The 26,098-nt window shown below is 39.2% G+C and overlaps 1 protein-coding gene across 24 annotated transcripts in view; it reads left to right on the top strand.

Annotated features, from left to right (window-relative positions):
• Positions 1-26,098, top strand: part of R3HDM2 (R3H domain containing 2) — a 155,576-nt gene that overhangs the window by 15,848 nt on the left and 113,630 nt on the right. For 22 of the 24 annotated variants that reach the window (XM_054579964.1, XM_054579968.1, XM_054579967.1 and 19 more), the window contains exon 2: positions 24,168-24,230. The gene's annotated coding sequence lies outside the window, so the exon portion shown is untranslated. Of the gene's footprint in view, positions 1-2,991; positions 3,004-24,162; positions 24,231-26,098 lie in introns of those variants that run through there. The other 2 variants (XM_054579954.1, XM_054579953.1) reach the window with 2 other exon arrangements.

Here is a 26,098-nt window from a genome sequence, read left to right as displayed (position 1 = left end):
TCATACTTGGTTCTTTCTCAAAATTGCTGAGGCTATTTGAATCATTTATGGTTCCATATAAATTTTTGAAATACTTGTTCTATATCTGTGAAATATGTCGTTGAGTATTTTGATAGGGATTGTGTTGAATCTATAGATTGCTTTGGGTAGTATGGACACTTTGATTATGTTAATTCTTCCAGTCCATGAACACGGTATATGCTTCCATTTATTTGTGTCTTCCTTAATTTCTTTCTTCAGTGTTCTGTGGTTTTCTGAGTAGAGTTCTTTCACCTCTTTGGTAAAGTTTATTCCTGAATATTTTATTTTTCTTGTTGCTATAGTAAATGGGATCCCCCCCCCACCCCGGCCCAATTTCTGTTTCTGATATATCATTGTGGGTGTACAAAAATGCCTTTGATTTCTGAATGTTTGTATCCTGCCATTTTGCCAAAATCATTTTTTTTTAGGTTGAGTACTGCATTGTTTTTTCAAATAGATTTCCCATTTCTTGCTCTTTATCTTCTCCTTCTGGCAGTCCTATGATGCGAATGTTGGAGTGCTTGAAGTTGTCCCAGAAGCTCCTTATACTATTCTTGTTTTTTGTTTTGAATTCTTTTTTCTTTCTGTTGTTCTGCTTGGTTGTTTTTTGCTCCCTTATGTTCCAAATCATTAATTTGATTATCAGCTTTATCCACTCTACTGTTGTTTCCCTGTAAATTGTTCTTTATTTCATTTAGTGTATCCTTCGTTTCTGACCGTGTCTGTTTTATGCTGTTGGGGTCTACCTTATAACCAGTGTTTTGAACTCTGCATCTGATAGATTGCTTATCTCCATTTTGTTTAGTTTTTTTTTTTTCCTGGAATTCTGATCTGTTCTTTCCTTTGGGCTGTGTTTCTTTGCCTCCTCATTTTGGCAGGCTCCCTGTGTTTCTTTCTATGTATTAGGTAGAGCTCCTGTGACTCCCTGTCTTGGTAACTTGGAGGTGCATCCTTCATGTGGGCTGAGTACTCCCTCCTCTTGTAGTTGAGCCTTGTTTGCTGTTAGCTGGTCAATAGGAGGTATTTACCCAGGCCATTGAGCTGCAAGGATTGGCTGTGAGCACTGACCATCAACCTTCGCCCTCTGTGGAGTATCTACTGTGCAGGGGCAGGGTGTTGGTGTCCCAGTGCGGTCTGTAGCTGTCCACTGGGTTCACAGGCTCTGGGGTTTCCCAGGTGGTGCAGGCCAAGTTCAGCCATCACCTGTGTCCTGTCTAGGACCACCTGCATGAGCTATAAAGCAATCTGAGATGGCTGATAAATGTGCTGTGCTTGGAGGTTCCCAGGCAAAGCTAAACTGTGATACAGAGCTCACTGCTACTAGTCCTGTGCTTGGGACCACTTAGCAAGAGGTATGGGGGCTTACTGAGGCTAGCTGTTGTTTGTTTGAAAGGCTATAGAAAGCTGTGAAGCATGAACCAAAACCAACCATTCATATGGAAAAGCCACTGTTAAAAGCTTGGTTGGGCGTGTAAGTTGGATGGGACTGAGTCTCAGGGCATCTCCAAGGCAGGGCAAACCATGTTTGCCAGGTTGATGGAGTCTCAGATACCTGCTGGTTCTGTGGCTCTGTGGCTCTGTGGCTCTGTGGCAGGGAGCATTCAGAAAAGGGACAGCGGTCTCTACCCGCATTTTTGTCTGGGGAAAAAGCTGTACCCTAGTTCTCACCTTGATGCTAGACACTTCTGTTCCTCACTGTATGCCACTGGTGCCTTCCTGCTGCTACCTGGGTGCTGGAGCTCAGAAGGAGTGGGTTTGAGTAAGTCTCTGTGGGGGTTCTTTGAGAGGAACTGCTTGGGACTCAAAGTTTTTTCCACTGACTCAGTCCCCGTTGTTGCTTTCAGCCCAAAATTATGGGGACTTTTCTTCCTGGGATTGGAACCCTGGGCTGAACTCTTCACTTCCAAGATATCTCTCCATAATATTTATTCACCACACGCGGATGTGAAACCAGCCTCTTCTGTGTCTCCACCCCTCCTACCAGTCTGGAAGGATGTGTTTTTTTTTATTCTGTAGTTGTTGAACTTCCATTCAACTCGATTTCCAATGATTATGAGTGATGGTTATTCTATAATTTAGATGTAATTTTTATGTGGTTGTTCAAGGAGGTGAGCCATGTTTACCTATGCCTCCATCTTGACAAGAAGTCCCTGGGCGGGGGGGTAGGGAATATATATATTTAAATATTTTATTTATTTATTTTTGAAGAGAGGAGAAGGTAGGGAGGAAGAGGGAGAGAAACATTGATAGGGGGGAGAAACATTAATTGGTTGCCTCTCGCACATACCCCTGGGTGACCTGGCCTGTAACCCAGATATACTCCCTGACCTGGAATCAAACCAACAGCCTTTGATTTGCAGGACCGTATAGGATATTTTTTTGAAAGGGGGAAGTTGGTCACGTAAATTGGTCATGTCTAGAAGTTAGAGATAATATGTTATTTAACACCAATAGTAAGCTATCTGTTGATTATATGGCCTATATGTATATTTTTTTATGTGGATGACTGATTTAAGATTACTTAAGAAATTATCTGCCTGGTAATATAAAAGTGCAGATATTAAAATGAATTGCATGCCTTCCAACTATTTCTGTCACTTGGCTAAATTTAGAATTATGTAGAACTCCTGCAGAATTGAAGTCTGGGGATTTTAATAGTCAAGACAGACAATATTCAGCTTTTCAGAATAAGGGAAAAGAAAAAGCTTCATATTAGTTTTTGCACTGTCACTCAGACTACTTAATTAAGACAGAGTCCACTGAAAAGTCAGAACTATTCTGAGAATTTCATTTCACTGTTGCTGAAAACTTATTAGAGCCTAGGCTCGGTGTGAAAGGGATAATTTTTTTTCTCCTCCTAGGTGAATTGCTGGAACCTATCCAATATTCTTTCCCCACTGTCTCCCCAAATTGTGCTTGATAAGTACAGTTCTTATATTTCACTTGGATGAATCAGTTAATACATCTGAGGGTAGTGATCAGGTGAGAATTACACTTGAGTACTTGTGTGTGGATTTTTATGACATTGGAATTGTTTTGCATGTATGTGAATTCAGAGTAGTGTAGAGTGTGTGTGTGTGTGTGTGTGTGTGTGTGTGTGTGTGTGTGTATTTTAGAACAATAAGCACCTTTTTTACATGAACTAAGATAGGAGGGAGGGGGATTTATTTGCCTTTCCAGGTCTTGGTTTTCCTCTGGTAGAACTCTAGCTCTTGCTTTGTAGCACGCATCTGTGAGGCCATATTGGCCTGGTCTTGAAGCATGGCCTGGTCCTGAAGCAATGCATGCAAAAAGCTTGCCTGCTGGAACCGCTCTCTAGAATACTGCTTATCGTGCCATTCTTTTTCCTTTTATATTTCTCCTGAATTTTCTTCAATTGTTTTTGTTTAAACTCTCATCCTTCTCAGAAGTCAGCTTGTCCCCCATCTTGCAGCTCAGGGACAGTGCCTAGTGGGATATGTACCACTATTGGTATGGTGTCCTGTCAGTGAGCACAGTGTAGTCTGTTACTAGGGTATTGGTGTGGACCACTTTGTTGTTGGATGCATTGTAGAGCACACTAATAATCCTTGTTTTGTACATATGACACTCGGAGGCCCAGGAGAGGTTGCCAACATCTAGCCTCAAGGCAGGGTATTTCTTATTGCCTCCCCACATGCAGACTGTGTATCTGTGGGGAGGGGGCAATCTTAGTGTTGGCAGCAGGGCATCCCAGCTTATATTTTGGCTGTTTGTGGTAGGACTTTCTCTTGCCCCTGGTCTTACTGTGCTTGTGCCAGTTGTCGTGAGTGATGCCCATGGGTTGGCACCAAGCTGGAAAGAGTGAGTATAGGATGTTTTGAGAAGAAAGTTTAACTGTATATGAAATGTGAAAACCTGTTGATGGAGTTGGGTAGGAATTCAGTGTAAGAAATAGCAAATAAAAAGAACAATTTTTTTGACTAATTTAAATATAATTAAAATAGTAAGATTTTACACATGAAGTGAATATGATGTGCTTATTGCCTGATTTGGCAATTGGAAATTTAGGACTTTGTTGCTACTATAGTAAGAAGTTTTAACACTTGAAAAGATGCCAAAAAATTACCATAAACCAAGAAAAACCTGTAAAAAGGGATTATATGTTTTTTTGTGATTCTGGATTTATACAAATGGTGAAATGTTGAATATTGAAAAACAAATCTATATATTACTCTTACTGAATTAACCCTGTGTGCTTCCCTTACCCCACTTTCCTGTTCGGGGCTTCCATAGATGAGTTTTAGAAGAGAGGGACCTGTGCTTTTTTATCTGCCCTCAAATAACTTACTGTTTAGTGAGGCAAAACATTATGCAGGAGGTAGCAGGAGGGTTTTTATTTTCTTTTTGCTTATCTTTATTTACAAAGAACGTGGATTTCTTTTATAATTAGAGGAAAAATCAGTTACTTAACTTTTTTTAAAGAATAAAGGGCTATAAATCAACTCAATATTTGAAGTAATCAAAGAGACTTGTTTTCTAGCACTTTTGATTTGTCTCTTGTTAGATGGGGAGTTCATTGTTTCCTGGGCTTTGAGACTGTTGGGTAATCTCTTTATATTACAGCTGAAGCTTTTATTAAATAACTTCAGTATATTTAATCAGTCACTTAGCTAACACAATTTCTATTTAAACCTAGTAATATATCATTCTTTTTCTGTGAAAGAGTATAAATATGCCCATGTGAACTCCGGAAGGAAAAGCTTGTGCTATTATTAGCTTGCCTTAACTTGCTGGAAGTTAGCATTTTGATGTCACAAAAGGGACCCCTGCAAAATTTGAAGATAACAGTATTAAATGCTTTTACTAGAGTAAACACTTAATTTTCTTTATTTTTAAAAAATGTTTGTTTATTTATTTACAGAGGGGAAGGGAGGGAGAAAGAGAGGGAGAGAAACATTGATTGGTTGTCTTCTGTACCTGCCCTGACTGGGGACTGAACCTGTAACCCAGGCATGTGCCGTGGGCAGAATTGAACTGGTGATTTTTTGGTTTGTGGGACGATACCCAGCCAACTGAGCCACACCAGCCAGGGCAGAGTAAACACTTAATTTTAGCATAAAGTAATCTTTGGGTTGGCAGGGAAGAATATTGCATTTTTTTCCATAGGTCCTGGGTTTTTCAAGACAACTTGAGTGTCAGATAAGGTTCTGGAGACCATTAGAAGGGTTAGTATCATTCTACGGCCGTGGAATCAAAATATCTTTGTGTATTAAAGAACTTTACAGGCTAGATGTGGATATAAATCATGAATATGTAATGAGCAAAATAACAGATAATAACGGACTAGGTTGTGTAATATAAACAGAATGCTATAGAATTGGATTGAGTCTTAGTTGAATAGTACAAACAAATGAGAAAGAAGAAGAGAGAGAAATTAATACATAAAGGTAGGAGAAAAAGAAACCCTAGCCTTTGTACTGGGAACAAGAAGACATTAAACAGCTTTAAGCCCTGGCCAGGTAGCTCAGTTGGTTAGAGCGCTGTACCAACACCAAGATTGTGGGTTTCATCCTGGGTCAGGCGCATAGAAGAAACAACCAATTAATGCAGAAAGAAGTGGAATAACAAATCCATATTTCTCTTTCTTCCTCTTTCCCTCTCACATCAATAAATAAAAAATTACAGAAACATAATACCAACATCATTGGTACATCTAAAATAATTAACAGTAATTCCTTAGTATTAAATACCATATTTCATTAATTGTATTACCATTTTTAAACAGCCTGTATGTTTATAATAGGATCCAAATAAAATTTATCCTTGTACTTGGTCAGTATGTCTTTTTTTAAATTATGTTTTTATCCTCACCTGAGGAAATTTTTCATTGCTTTTAGAGAGAGAGGAAGGGATGGAGAGAAACATGGATGAGAGAGAAACATCCATTGGTTGCCTTCCATAGGCACCCGGACCAGGAATAGAACTTACAATCTTCTGGTTATGGGACGATGCTCCAACCAACTGAGCCACACTAGCCAGGGCAGTCAGTATATCTTTAAAATTTCTTAATTTAAAAGATTTCCCCTCCTCCTTTTTTGTCTTTGCAGTTTATTTGTTGAAGAAACTGAATCATCTTTTCAGTAGGGTTTCCCACAGATGGATTTGGTGATCGACATCATAGTGATGTCATTTAACATATTTATTTGTCCCGTGTTTCCTTCAAATTGACAGTTACATCTAGAGACTTGATCAGATTCAGGTTCAGTGCTTTGGCTAGAATACTTTATAGTGTATTTCCATTAGGAGATATGTGACATCTATTAGTCTCTTATATATGATGTAAGCAGCCATTGATGATTATTGTCTATACCCCTTCATTGAACTCCATGAAGAATTAAAAATGGTGATATTCAAATTCTATCAGTTCTTAATTTACTTTAATTAAAATACTTTTATTATAAAGAGATACTTCCCCTTGACACCATTTGCTTACTCTTAGATACAACTTGTACAGAAAAGGCAAGACATGCCATTTTCAAAATAATGAGTTTGTTCACTATCATCCTGCCTAGGTGACTAGACTTTATTTTAATTGTCATTGTGAACTCTCCAATTTAAGCATATTTATGTGTTTCAACCAATTTCAATTTTATCTTTATTGATGTCTCACTGTCTCATCTTGGCAAATGGGAACCTCCAGTGTCCTTTTGCTGTGTTCCTGTTATTCTTTTTTTTTAAGATTTAATTAATTTATTTTTTTTAAGAGAGAGGGGAAGGGAGGGAGAAAGAGAGGGAAAGAAACATTGACGTGAGAGAGATACATCAATTGGTTGCCTCTCGCATGTGCCCCAAGTGGGGACCTTACCCGTAACCCAGGCATGTGTCCCGACTGGGAATTGAACCCGTGACCTTTTGCTTTGTGGAATGATGCTCAACCACACTGGCCAGGGCAGAGCCTGTTACTCCTTGATAGCTTTTTTGTTTTCTAACATGATGTTCTGAGATCATCTGTTATATTTCCATTCCTGGGCTTCTGTTAGTTGCCCCTAAAACCCTAGTTTCTTTATGGGGAAATGGTGTTTAGAGACCACAGTCTGGGTGCAAGAGGACACATTTACTTAATGGGCTGATCATTGTTATTTGCCATTTTCAGTGAACAAGGCTAGGAAATGAGGTGACTTTTGAAATACTATTTATTTATTTCCTCACTGGAGGACCTTTTTTCCATTGCTTTTAGAGAGAGAGAAACATCATTGTGAGAGGGAAACGTTGATCTGTGCCTCCCTCACACATCCCCTGACTGGGGGGATTGAACTGCCGCCTTGGTATATGCCCTGACCCTGTAGCTTTTAGGTTTAGGGGACAACGTTCCCACCAACTGAGCCACACTGGCCAGGGTGAGCTGGCATTTTTTAAATTTTTTTTTAGAAAGCATATCACAAAATCATAGTATTTCCAAATAAAAGGACTATAGATTTTATATTTAACATTTTCAGTCTTAGAGGGGTTTGCATTTTTCAAATTCTGAAAGTAATGTATACTCATTGTAAGAAATACATATAATTCGGAAAGGTAAAAGGTGAAGATCCTGGTCCTAACCCAGATTACTAGTTAGCCACTTAACACAATTAATTCAGAGGCTTCATAGTGTGTATCTTTTATTCTTACATCAGATATTCATACCTGGTTTAAGCATTTAAAAATTCAGGATCTTTTTTGAGAAAAATAAGGCGAGAAGTTATTATGTGAAATGAAGAATCTTACACATTTTTAGATTTACTTTTTGAGTTGGTATTACATTTATGTGGCTCAAAATGCAAAGGATAGAAAAAAGTATAGTGAAGTTTTCTTGTCCTGTAATTCAGCTGGTCAGTTCCTTTTTTCCTAAGGCAACTAATGTTATCAGTTTTTGTGTATCCTATCTACTTAGAAGCATAAGATATATATGTGAATATGTGTATATTCTTTTCCCCCCTTTTTACAAAGATGGTTCTGTTTTGCTCTTTTTACTTAGCAACATAACTTAAAAGTGCATCAAGAATTTCCTTATTCTTGTTTGTCTGCAAAGTATTACAAGATATGTATATTCTATTTAGTTTATCACTCTGCCCTTAAAGAGCATTTTGATTCTTCGCCCATGCTTTTACATTTATAAGCAGTGCTAGGTGAATAACTGTACATATATCACTTTGCATATTTGGAATAATTATTAAGATAAATTTCTAAAGTATATTTTTGTAAGTTTTATAGAGGTTATAAAATTGCATTCCAAAAATAGATGCAGTTCACATTTCAAGATTTGATTTGAGAAGGAAGCTTTAGTAATGGTGGGCATACACAAAATGACCAATTTCAAATTTTTTATTTATGTATGTTTACAGCGGAGCACTCAATATTGGATTGCATTTTAGCCTTATTCATTCAATGCACCATTGATTGAGTGCCTATGAAAGAATGTAGTCTTGTCTCTATACTCTTAAGCAAATATAGCATGTTAACTTAAGCTACCAGGAAGGCTTTCTGGAGGAGCAGAGCCTGGAAGGACAAGTGAGGCAGCGGAAATTCTAGATGAGCAGTTCTCAAACTTTTTTGGTCTCTGACCTCTTAACTCTTTAAAAAATTATTACAGACACTAAAGAACTTTTATTTATGTGGGTTATATTTACCAATATTTACTGTATTATAAATTAAAACCAAGAAAATATTTAAATATTTATTAATTAACCCTGAGGAGGTTGTGGTAAAAAAATTTGCAGTGTAGGTTGGGTGTATTCGAGAGATACATTCATGTGTTATAACCAAACTGATGGCTTAAACATTATGACTTAACATTAATCATGTACAAACGCACAACTAGTCATGGCCTTGAACCTATGCACCAAATATATGTAACAATATATGAGAAAATAGTAGACTAACAGCTGAAGGAGACAGCCACAGACAGATTCCTGGAAGTCTCGAACAGACTGCCTAAGGTCAGACAGGGTCAGCATCTGACATCATCAGAGGCAGATCTAGAAAGAAAAAACAGCGGTCTCCTACCATAGAAGTTCACACCACAAAGCCAGGATATCAAGACAGATCAATTTAAGAAGCAGAAGCAAATGAGAAGAGTCTCACAAATAATGGGAGGACAAAGAAACACCCCCCAGTCAAAGGGAAAGGAGGAATCCCCAGAAAGAGAACGAAATGAAATAGAGGCAAGTAAACTATCAGATACTGAGTTCCAAACAACGGTTGTAATGAAGTTTAGTGAGCTCAGAGAGAATTACAGAAAACTACAGGGAAACTACGAGGAATTGACTGCAAACTATATCAGTATGAAAAAGGACATAGAAGCTATCAGTAAGAGACAAGAGGAAATGAAGAATACAATTTCTGAACTGAAGAACACAGTAGAAGGACTCAAAAGCAGGCTAGTTGAAGCAGAGGAACAAATCAGCGAGATGGAGGACAAGGTAGAAAAAAGCTCCCAGAAGGAGCAAGAAAATGAAAAGAGACTCAAAAAGAATGAAGAGGCATTTAGGGAAATACACGACAACCTGAAACGTAATAATATCCGTATAATAGGGATACCAGAAGAAGAGCAAGGGATAGAGAGCCTGTTTGAAAAAGTAATGATGGAAAACTTCCCTAATTGGAGGAGAGAAAAAGTCACACAGTCCAGGAAGCACAGAGGGTCCCATTCAAGAGGAACCCAATGAGGCCCACTCCAAGACACATCATAATTAAAATGGCAAATATCAAAGACAAACAGAATCCTAAAGGCAGCAAGGGAGAAAGAGGTAGTAATATACAAGGGAGCCCTCATACTGGTGAGCATGTGACTTCTCAACAGAAACATTGCAAGCCAGAAGGGAGTGGCAAGAAATATTTCAAGTCATGAAAAGCAAAGGTCTGCAGCCATGACTGCTCTACCTACAAAGACTCTCAATTAAAATGGAAGGTGAAATAAGGAGTTTCCCAGACAAAAGGAGCTTAAAAGAATACACCTCCACCAAACCAGTACTGCAAAATATGTTAAAGGGACTGCTTTAAGATGAAGAAAGAGTCTGTGAATATACAGTTCCTTTCACAGTCACCAATACTTGATATTACCAATATTTTTAATACTTATTAATCTGATTGTGACAGTGATGTGTTATTTTAAGTGGTACTTTATTATTCGTTGAAACAAAACCTGTTTTTGTATATTTCTTGCCTATTTCTATTTTTAAAAAGCTTTAAACAATTTTTGGTATTCTTTATCCATTTTTTGATTAAATGTTTGTAGAATTTTTTTCCCTAAAAAACCCCCAAACTATTAACCCTTTTTTAGATGTGTTGCAGATACTTTCCTGTTCTATTTGTCCTTTAACTTTTTTTATATGTATATTACTGTATAATCTTAAATGTTTAATATAGTCATATTGTCAATATTTTACTATATAGCTTGTGGGTTTGAATATTTTACTTCAGGGTAAGAAAAATATTACTTTGTTTTTTTCTCCTAAAACTCCTTAGATTTTACCAAAAAAAAAAAAAAAGTTTGTATCAAATCAGTTGTGGCTTCCACAGGGTTAAAATAACAATAAGCTCTTTATATAGTAATAAATAACACATTTTTAAATGAAAAAAATATTTTTTAATACAAAGGTTTAGTGAGAAAGAGCGACATTGTTTTACAATTTTTCTAATATTTTTATGTCTAGTTTAATAGAAGACAGCGTGGATTCTCATACCTGCATTTGTATTCAGTCTGTTGGAATATGTCATTTTGGTTAAAGTAGATGAAGAAAATCCAGCTTCAGAGATTTGTATTGGGTTGGCCAAAAAGTCCTTGTGGTTTTTTTCTGTAAGATAAAAGACATGTTTTTCATTTTCACTAATAACTTAATTGATTTGGATATTTTGAGTATGCTGACTATCTCCTGCATGGTATAATGTTGATTGTTCTTAACTAGTCTCAATTTGATCTCTATCAACTTCAGTTGGTCTACCTGACCTTGGAGCACTGTCCAGTGAGAAATCTCCAGCACGAAATGTCGCAAACCACTTTTGGCATGGTCGATCAGTCACAGCACCTTCTCCATATACTGTACAATTTTTTTTTAATATCAGTTCTGTTTTTACCTTTCTTGAAATAATAAAGCATAATATGCTGCAAATGTTGCCTACATTTTTCCATACTCAGTATTAAAATGGCTATACAAAAATTCACCAATTTTGATGTGTTTTTTTTTTTTTAATGCATGCTGATATGAGAGCTGTCACAGTACAGTCTAACGAACTTGTTTCCAATGAAGTTAAAGACAGCTAACTGTTACTAGAACCATGTTAAGGAAAAACCCAAATGAACTTTTTGGCCAACCCAATAGTTTGGAAAATAGTAGTTCACTCTATCTTTGAGTAATTATGGATATTCTTGATATTATACCCAAACTCAACTAGTGGTAGTTTTTTAAAGATTAGTTACAGTGTAAAACCTGAAGCCATAGTAATGAAATTTTGTGCTTGGTGACATGAAAATTTATGTCTAGATTGTACACTTAATAGATCTTTAACCTGTGTATGATTTTGAAACATCATGAATTGGTCAATTAGAAAATTTTCATCATTGAGTTATGCAGATTCTCCAAAGGTTTGGCATAGTTATGAAATTTTTAAAAATCACATTCAGCCCTAGCTGGTGTGGCTCAGTGGATTGAGTGCTGGCCTGTGATCCAAAGGGCCACTGGTTCGATTCCCAGTCAGGCCACATGCCTGGGTTGTGGGCCAGGTCCCCGGTAGAGAGCACATGAGAAGTAACCACACGTTGATGTTTCTCTCGCTCTCTTTCTTGCTCCCTTCCCTTCTCTCTGAAAATAAATAAAAATCTTAAAAAAAAATCACATTCATTATCACCACCATTTCATCAAGAATGTCTTAAAAGTATTAAGAATTTTTCTAGCTCAACAGTAGGTACACATTTTCAAAATTCTGATTTTAGCCTAAAAGCTTGAATTTTGTCACTGGCTACAAATAATAAAATTTGTTTTCTTTGAAGTTACTGGCTTACATTGTTCATTTTGGTCAAAAATATTGCCACATACCAGAGTTTGCCTGTCTATTGTTTTCTGAAAAAATTTATAGTATTCCATGAAAAAAGCAGATTGTTCAGCTTGCAGCTCAGTTGCTTTTTCTCAAGACAGTTGCATGTTGATAGGCAGTAGAATGCTTTATACTTTTCATTTTGTCACTTGAAATATTAAAAAAGGTACTCATGGGTGGAAATTTAAGAAAATTACTAATCTTTACTGCTTTATCAAGGACATTGATAAAATTTATCTTTATTTTACTTATTTTTTAAACTAATTATTTTTATTTTTAAGATTTATTTTTTAGAGAGAGGGAAAGGGAGGGAAAAAGAGAGGGGGAGAAACGCCAGTGTGCAAGAGAAACATCATTTGTTTGCCTCTTGCACACCCCCAACCGGGGACCTGGCCCACAGCCTAGGCACATGCCCTGACTGGGAATCGAATGCGCACCTTTGGGTTTGGAAGCCGGTGCTTGACCCACTGAGCCGTACCAGCCAGGGCTATCTTTTCTTTCTTAAACTGCAAGTGTGTGGTGGTGAAGAATATTCTTTTACTAGTGGAGTTTGACGCCCCTGACTTAATTTATGCTAAGGCACTAAAAGTTAAATTGACACTGTTTTTGTCACCATGGTGAAAAGGGCCATTAACATCTAGTGTCACTGTGAAAATAGTTTGACCAGTTAGTCCTCCTAAGACCACACTAGAACTGCTGTTCTAGATGGAAGATGCATTATATATTAAGAGATACTGAGGTATCACTTACTAGGTCAACTACAGGTAGTTTGTTATGAAACTCAGGACATATGGGAAGAGAAAGAAAAGGTATTTGGGGGCAGGTCATGAACTTAAGTACCATGCTAAAGAGTGCAGAATTTATTTTACAGGCAAGAGGGAGTCTTTAAAGGATTTTAAGTGGGAGGTGATGATGTACACACACATACATGTATGGCAGGGGTGTGGGTGGTTGATACCATCATACTTGTGTTTTTCAAAAGATCACCCATATCACAGTGTGTCTTGTGGTAAGGAGGCCATTGGAAAACAATGAGATCCTAAACTAAGCCACTGACTTGGGACAATAGAGGGCAGGGTTTACAGACCAATGCAGAGATTTTAGAACTTGTCTTTCCTAAAGCAGAACTAAGCCCAGCAGAATCTGTTGGTTGGCTGGATGGGCAGAAGCACAAGCAGTTGTTGTCCATTGTCAGGTCTCTTCTAAGCTGTCACCTCAAATACTCGTGTATAGGCAGTTTTCTCTAGAAATAAACCTAAATACCAGAAATGTTATATAATCTTTTTTGCAAAAATGGTTTCCAAAGGTAATCGGTATTTTTACTTCTATTACCACATGTTAGTTTTATTTGTTTTTTAACAATATTTATTTATTTTTAGAGGGAGAAGAGGGGGAGAAGGAGGGAAACATCAGTGTGTGAGAGAAACATTCATCAGTTGCCTCTCTGCATGCCCCCAACTGGGGACCTGACATGCATCCGAGGTGTATGCCCTGACTGGGAATCAAACTGGTGACATTTTGGTTTGCTGAACAATGCCCAATCCACTGAGCCACACCAGTCTGGGCTGTTTTTTAATTTGAGATTAATAGAATCATACATGCTCTTGTGTCCCTTTTCCTCAACATTTTCTTAGAGATTCATGAATGTAGTTGCATATAGCAATAGTTTGTTCATCATGGCTGTGTTATTCCATTATCTGATTATACTGTAAGTTTTCTATTGGGTTGTCAGTTTTGAACTGTTATGAATAATACTTCTGCAGACAGTTTTGTATGTGTCTTCATAGACATAAACACTACTTTTGGTTGTAAACCCAGGAGTGGAATTCCTACTTCATGGGATACATAAACACTACAATTTTTCAAAGTGTTTTTGTGGATTTATTTTCTCTCCAGCAGTGTATAAGAGTTCTGGTTGTGCTATATCTTTGACTACATTTAGCACTGTTAGTCCTTTTAATTTTAGTTAGTATGTTGGGAGTGTAGTGATGTCTTCTTGTGGCTTTAGTTTGCATTTCCATGATAATCATTGATGTGTAATATCTATTCATATGCATATTGGACTTTTAAGTATGTATCCTCTTTTGTGAAGTACCTGCTAAACTTCAGCCCATCTTAAAATTGGGTTGCTTGTCTTCTTATTAATTTGTAGAAGTCTTCTTTTAAAAGTGTTGGCTTTTTTTTTTTTTTTTTGTGCTGCCCTTTCCTGAGGATACATTTATTGATTTTAGAGAGAGAGGAAAGGAGACAGAAAATTTCGATGCGAGAGAGAAACATCGATCGGCTGCCCCCGTCCCCCCCCACATAAGCGCCTGGACCAAAACTGCAACTTAGGCGTGTGTCCTGAGTTGGAATTGAACCCATGACCTTTGGGTGCATGCGACAACGGTCCAGCCAACCAAGCCACACTGTCCAGGGCTGTAGAAATGTTTTGTATATTTTACATATGACTCCTTTGTGGGATACATATTTTTGTACATATCTTCTCCAGGTATTTACATGTGGGATAGGTGCAGAGACAAGTTGATGGATCTGTGCATTCTGCTGGAATCCTATGGTTTATGTCTTGTCAGTGGAGGGCAGTTCTGTATAGTGTTTTTTAGAGATTCCAGTTTGCTTGCATGATAGGAGTGCCCATGCTGATTTTGAGTGACCCATTAATATTTTGCATTAGTTTCAGCTGTTTGTGGGTGTTTCTGTTATATATTGCTGCGGACCAAACTACCCGAAATGTTAGTGATTTAAAACAGCTATGTATAGTAGTCCACCCTTATCTACAGGCAATATGTTCCAGGACCTCCAGTGGAAGCCTGAAACCACGGATCATGAGGAACTCTATACTGTTTTTTTTTCTATATAGGGTGAGGCAAAAGTAGGTTTAGAGTTGTTCAAAAGGAAAATAATACAGGAATAAACTGTTTTGTATACTCACAAGTGCATACCTGTTTGTGCCCCACTCTACATACACAATTGTAAACCTACTTTTGTTCCATTCCGTACATATCTAGGATAAAATTTGTAAATTAGGCAAAGTAAGAGATTAACACAATTATAATAAAATAGAACAATATATTGTATTGAAGGTTATGTGAATGTGCTCTCTTTCTCTAAAAATATTTTATTGTACTCTACTCACCTTTTCACATAAAGAAAGTGCTTTACAGCTTCAGCCTGTCTGAATTGCAGCATCACTACTTTTGTGCTTTGGAACCATTATTAAGTAAAATAAGGGTTACTTGAACCCAAGCACTTTGTTGCCTAAACCACTGATTTGTTAATTTATGGCTACTAAGTGAGAGTGGGAAGCACATATAGCCTGAATACTCTGGGCAAAGGGATGATTCATATTGTGTAGGGAATGGAGCTGGACAGTGCAAGATTTCATGATGCTACTCAGGCTGGTACACAATTTAAAACTTATAAATTGTTTATTTCTGGAATTCTCCATTTCATATTTTTGGACCATGGTTGGTTGTGGGTAACTGAAACCATGCAAAGAGAACTACTGGCAGGTTTGGGGGTGTGCTGTATTTCCTTATGATTACCTGGGATGGCAGTTTGGGCAGGGCTCATTTTGCAAGTCTTGCCTCTATTCCACATGGTATCTTCTGGGCTCACTCATTCTGTGGTTAGTTGGCAGCTCGTCTAGGAGCTGGTTATACCTGGATAACCTCATTCCAGCATTCTTTAGTACTAGGCTGGAACTCTCAGCCAGGATGCTGTGGCCTCTCCTGCAGACTCTCTTACCTTCCTTGCATGGTGGCTAGGTTCCGAGACTGTGAGAGTGGAAGTTCTCTGAAGGCCTAGGTTCAGGAATTGCAGTGTCACTCATGCCTCATCCTGTTGGACAAAGCAAGTCACAAAGCCAGCACAGATTTAAGCGGTGGGGAAATGAATTCCATTCCTTTTGTTTTTTAAAAAATTATATCTTATTGATTATGCTGTTACAGTTGTCCTTATTTTCCCCCCTTTGCTTCCCTCCACCCAACACCCCCACTCCCTCAGGCAAACCCCTCACCTTTGTTCATGTCCTCAGGTTATGTGTTTAAGTTCTTTGGCTACTGTACTAAAGGAAAGTTCCTTTCCTACACTGTACTTTACATCCTCATGGATATTTTGTAACTACCTATTTTTACTTCTTGATCTCCTCACCCCTCACCCATTCTCCACACCTCCTCTCCCATCTCTTTAACCTTTGACCTTTTAATTATGCTGTGTCTTGGGGTGGGCCTCTTTGCATCTACCTTGTTTGGGACTCTATGTGCTTCCTGGACTTGCATGTCTATTTCCTTCACCAAATTAGGGAAGTTTTCTTTCATTATTTTTTCAAATAGATTTCCAGTTTTTTGCTCTTCCTCTTCTTCTAGGTCCCCTGTGAAGCAAATATTGGGTTACTTAACGTTGTCCCATAGGCTGCATGAACTATCCTTGTTTTTTGGGGTTCACTTTTCTTCTTGTTCTGATTGGTTGTTTTTGCCTCCTTATGTTCCAAATTGTGGATTTGATTCTTGGCTTTATCCACTCTACTGTTGCTTCCTTGTAAATTGTTCCTTATTTAAATTAGTATATCCTTCGTTTCTGACTGAATCTTTTTTATGTTGTTGAGGTCCTCACTAAGTTCCTTGAGCATCTTTATAACCAGTGTTTTTGAACTCTGCATCTGATAGATTGCTTATCTTCGTTTTGTTTAGTTCTTTTTCTGGAGTTTTGATCTGTTCTTTCATTTGGCCCATGTTTCTTTGCCTCCTCATTTTGGCAGGCTCCCTATGTTTGTTTCTATTTATTAGGTAGAGCTGCTCTGACTCTCTCTGGTAGTGTGGCTTAATATAGTGGGTGTCCTGTAGTGTACAGTGTCACAGTCTTCCCTGTCAACCAAGCTGAGTACTCAAGGTGCGCCCTTTATGTGAGCTGAGTACACCCTTTTCTTGTAGTTGAGCCTTGGTTGCTGTTGGCAGGCAGGTCAATGGGAGGGATTTACCCAGGCCAGTCAGCTGCAAGGACTGGCTGTGACCACTGACCACCAACCTCTGTCCTCCTTGGAGCATCATTTGTGCAGGGGCAGGATGGTAATGCTCTGATGTGGTCTATAACTGTCCACTGTGTGCACTGGCCCTGGGGTTTCCTGGGTGGTGCAGGCCAAGTTCAGTCCCCATCTGTATTGCCCAGGGCCACCCTGCCTGAGTTGTAAAGCAGTCTGAGATGGCTGCTACTTGTGCTGGGCTTGGAGATTCCCAGGTGAAGGCAAACTGATTCTGGCCTACTAGTGCCAGGCCTCAGGCTCACTGAGGCCAGCTATTGTTGTTTGTTCAAATGGAAAAGCAGCCTGGGTGGGTCTGTAAGTTGGTTGAGGCAGAGTCTCTGGGTCTCCAAGATGGGTCAAACAGTGCTAGCCAGGTTGATGGGATCTTAGATACAGCACCAATCTTCCAGTTCTGGGGCGGGGTGAGGAGGGCAGAAAAGGGACAATGGCCTCTGCTCACCTTGATGCCTGACACTTTAGCCTTGCCCTGCATACCACTGGTGCCATTTAAGCCGCCTCCCTGGTGCTGGTGCCAAAACCCAGAGAGAGTGAGTCTGAGTAGGTGATTCCATGTGGGTTCCTTAAGAGGAACTGCTTGGGGCTCCAGAAGTTTCTTCCACTGACTCAGTCCCTGCTGGTTTTTGCAGCCAGAAGTTGTGGGTACTTATCTTCCTGGTATGGGAACCATAGGCTGGAAGCTGTGGTGTGGGATGGGACTCGCTCCTGAGATATCCTTCCTGAATTTTTATCCACCACACATGGATGGGGGAGCAGTCCATTACGTGTCTGTGCCCTTCCTACCAGTCTGGATGAATGTGGTTTCTTTAATTCTGTAGTTGTCAGACTTCGATTCAACTTGACTTCTGTTGCTTCTGTATCTTAGTTGTAATGTTGTGGTTGTGCGAAGAGACAAGTTATATCTGCCTATGCTCCATCTTGACTGGAGGTTGATCTCCACTTATCAACTGGAATTGCTGCAAATAATTTGTGGCCATGTTTAATCTACAACAGTGGGCATTGTTCTTCCTTGTCCTGTCCTCCCTTCTCGCCCTCCCTCCCTCTTAAATGAAGTGGATCGGTTGAAGGGTGTTGTTTGTTTATTTTTGTTTGTCATGAGTTGTCTTTCTTGGAAGTTCATGTTAGAACAAAGCTGACTTGGTTAAAAGATGTCTTCCATGATTACTTGATGTGGCCAAGTAATCAGGTTCTAACTTTCCAACCATTTTCTAAATTATCATAATAAACCAAACATCTGTTAATGCTGAAGAGATTAGTTTCAAGTGATTTTTATCTTTTTCTTTAAATCCTTTTCAATAAAAAAAAAAAACTTGGCATTTGCCAAGAGTGAATGCTCTCGTCCTTTTATGGGCTTTGTTCCTAGCCCATCCATGCCTTGGTAGTCACCCAGAGTTACTAACATGGGCCTGAAATGACTGCTTTTTTTCCTAGGTGCTTAGTGAAGTCAGGGAAGGAAAGGCTTCACAGCAGGAGAAGTTGTCTGGGTTGCAGTTTCCTTGAACAGTGTTTTTTTATATATATGAAATAAATAAGAATCTTGGACAGGGTGCTGATGTCACTGACCTGTCAGTCCATCAGGTTGAATCAGCTGAAGTCCTAGATGAGGTGACAATGTCAACACAATGAGCCTTTTCTCCTGAGTTTATTGGTCCTCTCAGTAAGGTAGCTGTCATCGCCCTAATTTTAAAGCAAAGTCAGAGTCATCGTTCAAAATTCAGCTGACTTTCAATATTTATTTTGGAGGGGGAAGGTCACTTTCAGTTTAGGAGCACCATTGGAAGTTGACATGTGGCTGTTTTTCAGAAAACAGCCATTTTGGTGTTCCCAAATGTTAGGGTTGTTAGGATCTTTAAAACTTGTCTCCAAGTGACATGGGGCTATTCTGTTTCTCCAAATATGTTTAAGTAATTTTCTTGGATATCAGACAAGTCTGTGGTTTCTGATTTATCTATTGCCCAAACCAGTGACAATTTGATAGGAATAAGAACTCAGAGGTGGCACTTTATTGCGAAAAGATGGATGTTGGCTGCTAAATGCAGCTCATTAGAAGGCTAGGACAAGGTATCTGTTTTTCTGGTGACAGGGTCATGATTAAGGCTTTATAGAATGCACTATTAGTTAGATAGCTGAATTGAATCTTCGTATTTCTGTGAAATTATCTTTAAGGCATTTGGAGTGCGTCACCGAATGCTTAGCCCTGATTCTTTCACACATGTTTGTAGCTTGGGTCAGTTTAGCTTAGTGGTTCTGGTCTGTGAGGCACTACTAGTGCAATCAGTGCTGGTAGCCAGATCTTTGGGAATTACTACTGCCTAAGAATGTTGGATTTGGGCCCTACAGACCCAGAGAATAATGTTGCCAGATACAATTGCCATCTTATTTTCTGAGTGGAAATTTTACGTTCAGATAAAGGGAGCTTTCTGAGAATACAAGGCAGATTGTTAGAATGAAGAAGAGAACACAGGGTTTTGACAGCTTGGCCATCTTATTGGCTGTATAAAGAAGTTTTAAAACACTGGTGAAAACCTAAAACCTGTTGGATTTTTAAAGGTATTACTTAGCTTTGTAAATGACTCAAACAAACATAAAACTGTTTTAGTGCTTATTATTTGTCATGTACTGTTTGGTATTGGAGGTGTAGATAATGAACAAAGCACAGAAGATTTCTTCCCTCACTTTTTATAGAAATTCTCAACAGGTATATCTAGTTTTATAAAAAGAAGAATGAGGTGGTCACGATTCAGGTTTTGAATGAGGTTATCCAGAATATCCAAGAGACCTCCCTAGTCTTAAGTCCAGTGAACAAACATAGCAGATTGACATTTCTTTAACATGCTGGAGCACCTGCGTTTGAGGCGGGAGTACCCTGACTCCGAGGGGCCCATTTATGAAGACTTCGTTCTTTAAAGGGAACCTCCTTTCCATGTACATCTAGCAAGGGTTTTATTATACGAGGTCTTCCATAGATTATGACATTGAGAAATGCTGAGGTAGGTTTCTCATTTCTTACCTGTGATGTATTTGACCCAGCACCTCTGGACATTCACATTCAAGACCTTACTAAAGATATTCACTTCCTAAGTGTTTGGGTTGTCGGATCACCCAGAGTAGCATGATTGAATTACTATTTAAAATTCTGTGATTTGTACAAAACAAAAATACTTAAAAACCACTTCTCATGGCTACGAATGAAGCTCTCCTTTCTTCCTGTTCTGTTTCATTGTCGATTATGTAATAATTCTTCATTACTTGGGAGTAATAACCTGGAAATGTCTGTTCCTTTGTTCTCTAGTTCAGTTTGAGATTAATTTAGATGAAAGCATTACTGTATGTGAAATTCAGCTTGGGCTTTTCCCCAAATGCAAAATAAGGCTATGTATAATATTTTCCCTAAAACTAGAATATATTAATGCATGTTTGAGAATTTTAAAGCACCATGGTGGAAACCAGAAGCTATATTTTGCGTATTTGGACTCAGCCATCCATTAAGAACGTATGTTGTCCTCTTGACATATTTATCAAAATAAGTTTTGTTCTAAATAGTATAAAATCGAAAGTTTGTGATCTACATAATTTAAGTATAACTGCATCATACAATTATCATGAAATGCATCATATAATTATCATGGGGTTTTTTTTGCACCAGTGAAAATACAGTTGTCATTAACAAAAACCCCCCAAAGATTTATGCCCTCAAAGAGCTTGCATTCTTGTTTGAGAAGATAATAGTAAAAAATGAATAAAAACTGTAGCATAATAAGTGATATGAAGAAAATAGATGTGGTGATGTAACCGAACAACCAGTGGGGTCTTAACCGCTCTCTTCCAATAGGCAAAAATCTGGAGACAGAGTTTGGTGGAAAGGACAAGTTATCTTTTATTTAAAGTATATACAGTTTAAAGTAATGGCCGGTTTCTGCTTGAAAGCCTGTTTTCTCTAAGACACCCAAAGACAATCACCATGTCAACCTGTGTCAGCTCAGTTCAAGGTTGTGCCGGGAACCTCTTTGCCCACCAAAAGGCACCATCCTTTAGGAAATGAAGGTGGTTTAGCTTGTTTCAAGTTGCTGTCTGGTTTCAGGCATTCTTCTCAGTGTGTTCAGGTGTTCTACTCACTGCGCACTGACCTCTTCCTCTGGCCCCCTGTGTGGGATAGGGGGATGGGATTTATCACCTCGCCTTGCTGCTTCCAGGACTGGCACCAACCAGTCTGCTAAGCCCCGTCACACATGTTTGTGTGGTGGGTCTGAGGCCCTGCTTGGGCTGGAGTGGGTAGAGCAGCAGTAACAGCAGGAACTACCCCTGACGGCTCCCACTGGAGGAATGTAGATGTAGCAGGCAGGTGGCTGCCACAGCAGCTTCTTGTGCGAGAGAGAGGCACAGGGCTTGTCACCTGGCCTGAGGCCCACTGACCCAGGCCTCTTCCCCTCCCCTCTTACTGGCCTGGCACCTGGCGTGCTCTAGGCAGGCCCCAGAGTGCTTGGGGAGGGGTGCCGGGAATGTTCCCTGACCATGCAGTCCTCAAGGCCAGGGGCTCAGGAACATCCATCTCCCGCCCTCAGCGGCTGGGAGAGAGGAGAGAATAAAGAGCCAGCGTTTGTGTGTGCTTCCCCCCTTTTAAAGGCTGCTCCCAGAATCCCTGTGACAGAAGTAGCTGCATCATCCTGGTTGTCAGGGCAGTATACACTGGTTTTGCAGCTGCACTGTGGCTGTCGTTCATGTGCCATCCTTGGTGCTTCCCCACCTCTCCTCCATTTGCAAGGTGGGAGGGTCCCCCCATTACAGTGATGTGATTGAGGGTTACAGAGAAGGAGTTACTTCAGATTGGGTGGTTAGGGACGCTCTCTTTGTAGTGACATATGTACTATTGTTACTTGAGGGGAGGCAGACCCATTATTTCCTTAATGAGAGAGGGGTGACAAATACACAAAAACCTTGAGGGAAGTATGTGATTAAATATGTTCAAGAATAGGCAGGTGACCCTGACTGGTGTGGCTCAGTGGGTTGGACATCATCCTGCAAACCGAATGGTTGCCAGTTCAATTTCTCAGAATACTTGCCTGGGTTGCAGGCCAGGCCCCTGGCTGGGGATGTGTGAGAGGCAACCAATTGATATTTCTCTTGCACATTGATCTTTCTCTCCTTTTCTTTCTTGCTCCCTTCTCCTCTCTCTAAAAATTAAAAAATAAAAATCTTTAAAAAGGAAAAAGAATAGGCACCCTGCCCCTGGCTAGGTAGCCCAGTTGGTTAGAATGTCGTTGCCACACACCAAGGTTGTGGGTTCCATCCCCAGTCAGGGCATATAACAAGAATCAACCAGTGAATGCATCAGTGAGTGGAGCAGCAGGTTGATGTCTCTGTCTGTCTGTCTGTCTCTCTCATATCAATAAAAAAAAATTTTCTTTTTAAAGTATAGGCAGGGGCCACATTTTGTAGGACTCTAGACCTTGCTCGGGATGATGGAAAGCCATTGAGCAAGAAAACTAAATGATCTGATTTACATTTTTAAAAGAGTCCTTTGGCTTCTCTGGGGAAAAGAGATAACAGTGCCCAGAGGAGAAGTAGAGAGAGTAGTTAAGAAGCTATTGTATTTTATTTAAAAAACAAAAACAAAACAAAACTGTAAGCTATTATGAGGGTTATGGAGGATGGATGGCAGAAAGGTACTGAGCTTTTATTAAAAAGTATTGCACTTTTAATTTTGGTAAGACTACAGATAGGGTAAGAAAACCCTAACAGCAGTAAGTACTAGTGTGTGCTTTGAATTGTGTTACTCTTTTATTTTTATTTTTAAAGATTTTTATTTATTTTTTAGACACAGGGGAAGGGAGGGAGAAAGGGAGAGAAACATCAATGTGTGGTTGGCTCTCCTGTGCCCCGACTGGGGACCTGGCCCGCAACCCAGGGATGTGTCCTGACTGGGAATCAAACCAGTGACCCTTTGGTTTGCAGGCCGGCACTCAATCCACTGAGCCATACCAGCCAGGGTGAATTGTGTTACTCTTGATTTTTTGACTCAGAGTTGGAAAGTGAACTTTTGGTATGGCAAGGCTCTCAGTGTGAACCTAATATGCCCATTTAAAAATCTGACATGTCTGGGCATGTTTTGATGGCCTGTGGGGAAAGGCAACTAGTGATTTCTTTGCATGGGGGAAAAACAAGGCATGTCCCAGGGGGAAATAAATTCACTGCACAAGGCAGTGTTTCAGGACCAAGGATGATGGTGAAAATGGAAGGGCAGTATCCTCTGGCCATGCCTCCCAACCCTAACCAAACTACCACACTCTAATGCCCAAACCCTGAAGTGCAGGGGCTATGAATAAACTAGAAGAGCTTTTTCATAGAAATCTTAGTATGGTACTGGGAAGCCAAGCTATTGGTGATGTGATCATGGGATAGAGTTGTGAAACAAAAGGGTGAATTAAGGATACTCCTCACTTCAGCATAGAACACAATGGAGCTTAGATATTTTGTGGACTTCCAAGAACACAGACTGGCTTGGGCATATTAAGGATTCCACTGGTGACACCCATCACTCAGGGCTTTTAAAGAGGATTAAGCAGCAGCCACCCCTCAGTCCTCTAAGAACAATAAATAAATATTGCAGTTTGGGTGAGGAGATATTAAATTATGTGTTTGCAATAATTATTTAAAATCACAGAAGAAACTTCTGTCCCTGGCCTCTCTACTTTTGATTCTCACCTACCAAAAAAGATTCTAGAACTGCTAGCCCTGTTTCTAGACTTGTATAAAAGGATAATGAGTTAAAAAAAAAAACCCAGCTGGAAGAATTTCAATTAATGGATGATTAATTTCTATTAGAAAGTTTACTTACAAGAAAAGAATCAGAAGAGGAAAAAGAGCCAAATGAGAAGTGAGTTGAGTGTGGAGATGAATATGGGGGTCAGGTGTAGAGTTAGGAGAAACGTTGTGAGCAAAAGGAATTGGAAAGGAAGACATTAAAAAACTGCTGTGGATTTTGAAATGGATCTCCTTTTATTTTCTTTGAGAGATTCCTAAGAGTTAAATTGCTTTTAACTTACTTTTCTTTTTTTCTTTTTTTTTTTTTTGAGGTTAGACTTGTTTCTTATATGTGATGCCGTTCCACCACTGGACTCATGGAGGCTGAACATTTATTCAGGTAATAATAGGTAGAATTTATAGAGTACTTTTTATGTACCAGGCAATAAACTAAGTGCTATATCTGTATTCTTATTTAATTCTCACACAACCGCATGAGATTTGAAGTATTATTGTACCCATTTAATAGGTGAAGAAATTGAGCCTTACAGGCTACATCAAGATTGGGTTCAGCTAACTTAAAATATAAAAAATACAAATACAGCTACTGCTATAGTTGAAGTGAGAGCAGTGGTACCGTTGGTTAGATGATGTCATTCCTTGCCTGGCTGGCATAAATAATGATGTAAAGTTGTTATGATTGAACTCCACCCTCATTTCCCTAATTTTTTCTCAATAGTGAATATGTTATGAACCCAACCAGTGTGGGGGCGATGGGTCCTTCCACTCACAGCCTAACAGGCAAATTTCCAAAGACAGTTTGGTGGAAAAGAAAGGAATCTTTTATTTTATGGCAAGTTTCTGCCTAAAATATCTGACTAACAAAAGTAAGGGGAAAGGTAAAGTCAGAGTATGACATAAGAAATAGCTATTTATTTATTTATTTAAGATCATAAGTAGAATTTATTAGAAACAAAAAGAAAACATTAAAAGGTGACATACTATAAGCATCCCCCCAAAACCCAGGAGCAAGATAGGAATGATGGAGGCCACCAATAGTTTGGAGAGTGTGAGCTCATGCAACAAAATTCAGCAGAGTTTACTGGTTGATTAAATTTTAGGAAAAAAAGAGACAAAACTATTATTAACAGATGATGTAATTGTATGCCTTAGGGATCCAAAAGAAATAACAAATTTTTTAAATTTATTTTTAGAAATAGGGTGTCATGCATATGAAAGTGTAAAGGTTGAAATACAAGAAGAAATAGCTATTTAAATATGTCATTACAACTACTACATAGGTCCAAGAACTGAATAACACATGAACAAAGATCTGCTCACAGTGCTGACTGTTATCACCAAGGTCTTTGGAAATAATGGCAAGCTTCTGCCTCAAAGCCTGTTCCCTCTAAGACACCCAAAGAAAAATCACCCTGTTACCCTCTGCCAGCTCAGTTCAAGGTTGCTCCAGGAACCTCTTCTCCCACCCAAAAGTATCGTAAATGTAGGTGGCTTATCTGGTCTCCAGTTGCTATCCAGGGTCAGGCATCTTTTGGAGTCTGTGCCCCCAGGCCTCTGCTTACAGGCCCTCACTGGCCACTGTTGGCAGGCCTGCTGGTGACTGATGACATGCTCCTCTGCTGGGTGAGGGGAAAGAACCAACTGACTTTTTCAAAAGTCCCCTCCCAGAATCCCATGCATGCCAAAAGCCAGTGGGAATGTCCAGGCCTCCAACCAATCAGGGCCAGTGTTAATCATATTTACCTTTGCCCCTCTTCTAGCCGCGATGCTTATTAGCAAGGGGACAAAGTCTCTAGTCACACAAGTATAGCTCAAACTTATCCCCCATTTCCCTGGGGGTGCACTGTGGTCGTCCCCCCCCCTCCAGCTTGTTACAAATACATCATACTTTCTGTTTGTCTTTAAAACAATGGACATACGTTTTGGTTAAAAAAAAAGAAATCTGTTTAGTATCTTAACCATATGGCTTTTCTAACATTTTAGAAAGTAGAGTGTTTTGAAATAGTTTAAATTTATTTGAATAAATATCTACAAAAGGTAAAATATCTATAACTGGAGAATTCTTAGGAGGTGATTAATGTAGATGGTAGGAGTAGGAGTCTTTTTTGATGATTTCATCACACTTGAGATACTATTCACAGATATTTTTTAGCTTTAAAGAACGTTATTAGGGTTTCTTATAGGAGCTTTCTTGGTGTATCTAAATGCTTATTTACAGATCACATTGATTGTATGACTTGCCAGAAC

Source organism: Pteronotus mesoamericanus, unplaced genomic scaffold (assembly GCF_021234165.1).
Source record: "Pteronotus mesoamericanus isolate MK-2021 breed Mesoamerican mustached bat unplaced genomic scaffold, CSHL_Meso_final contig_56, whole genome shotgun sequence".
Classification (NCBI taxonomy): Eukaryota; Metazoa; Chordata; class Mammalia; order Chiroptera; family Mormoopidae; genus Pteronotus; species Pteronotus mesoamericanus.
This window is presented reverse-complemented; position numbering and strand designations above follow the sequence as displayed.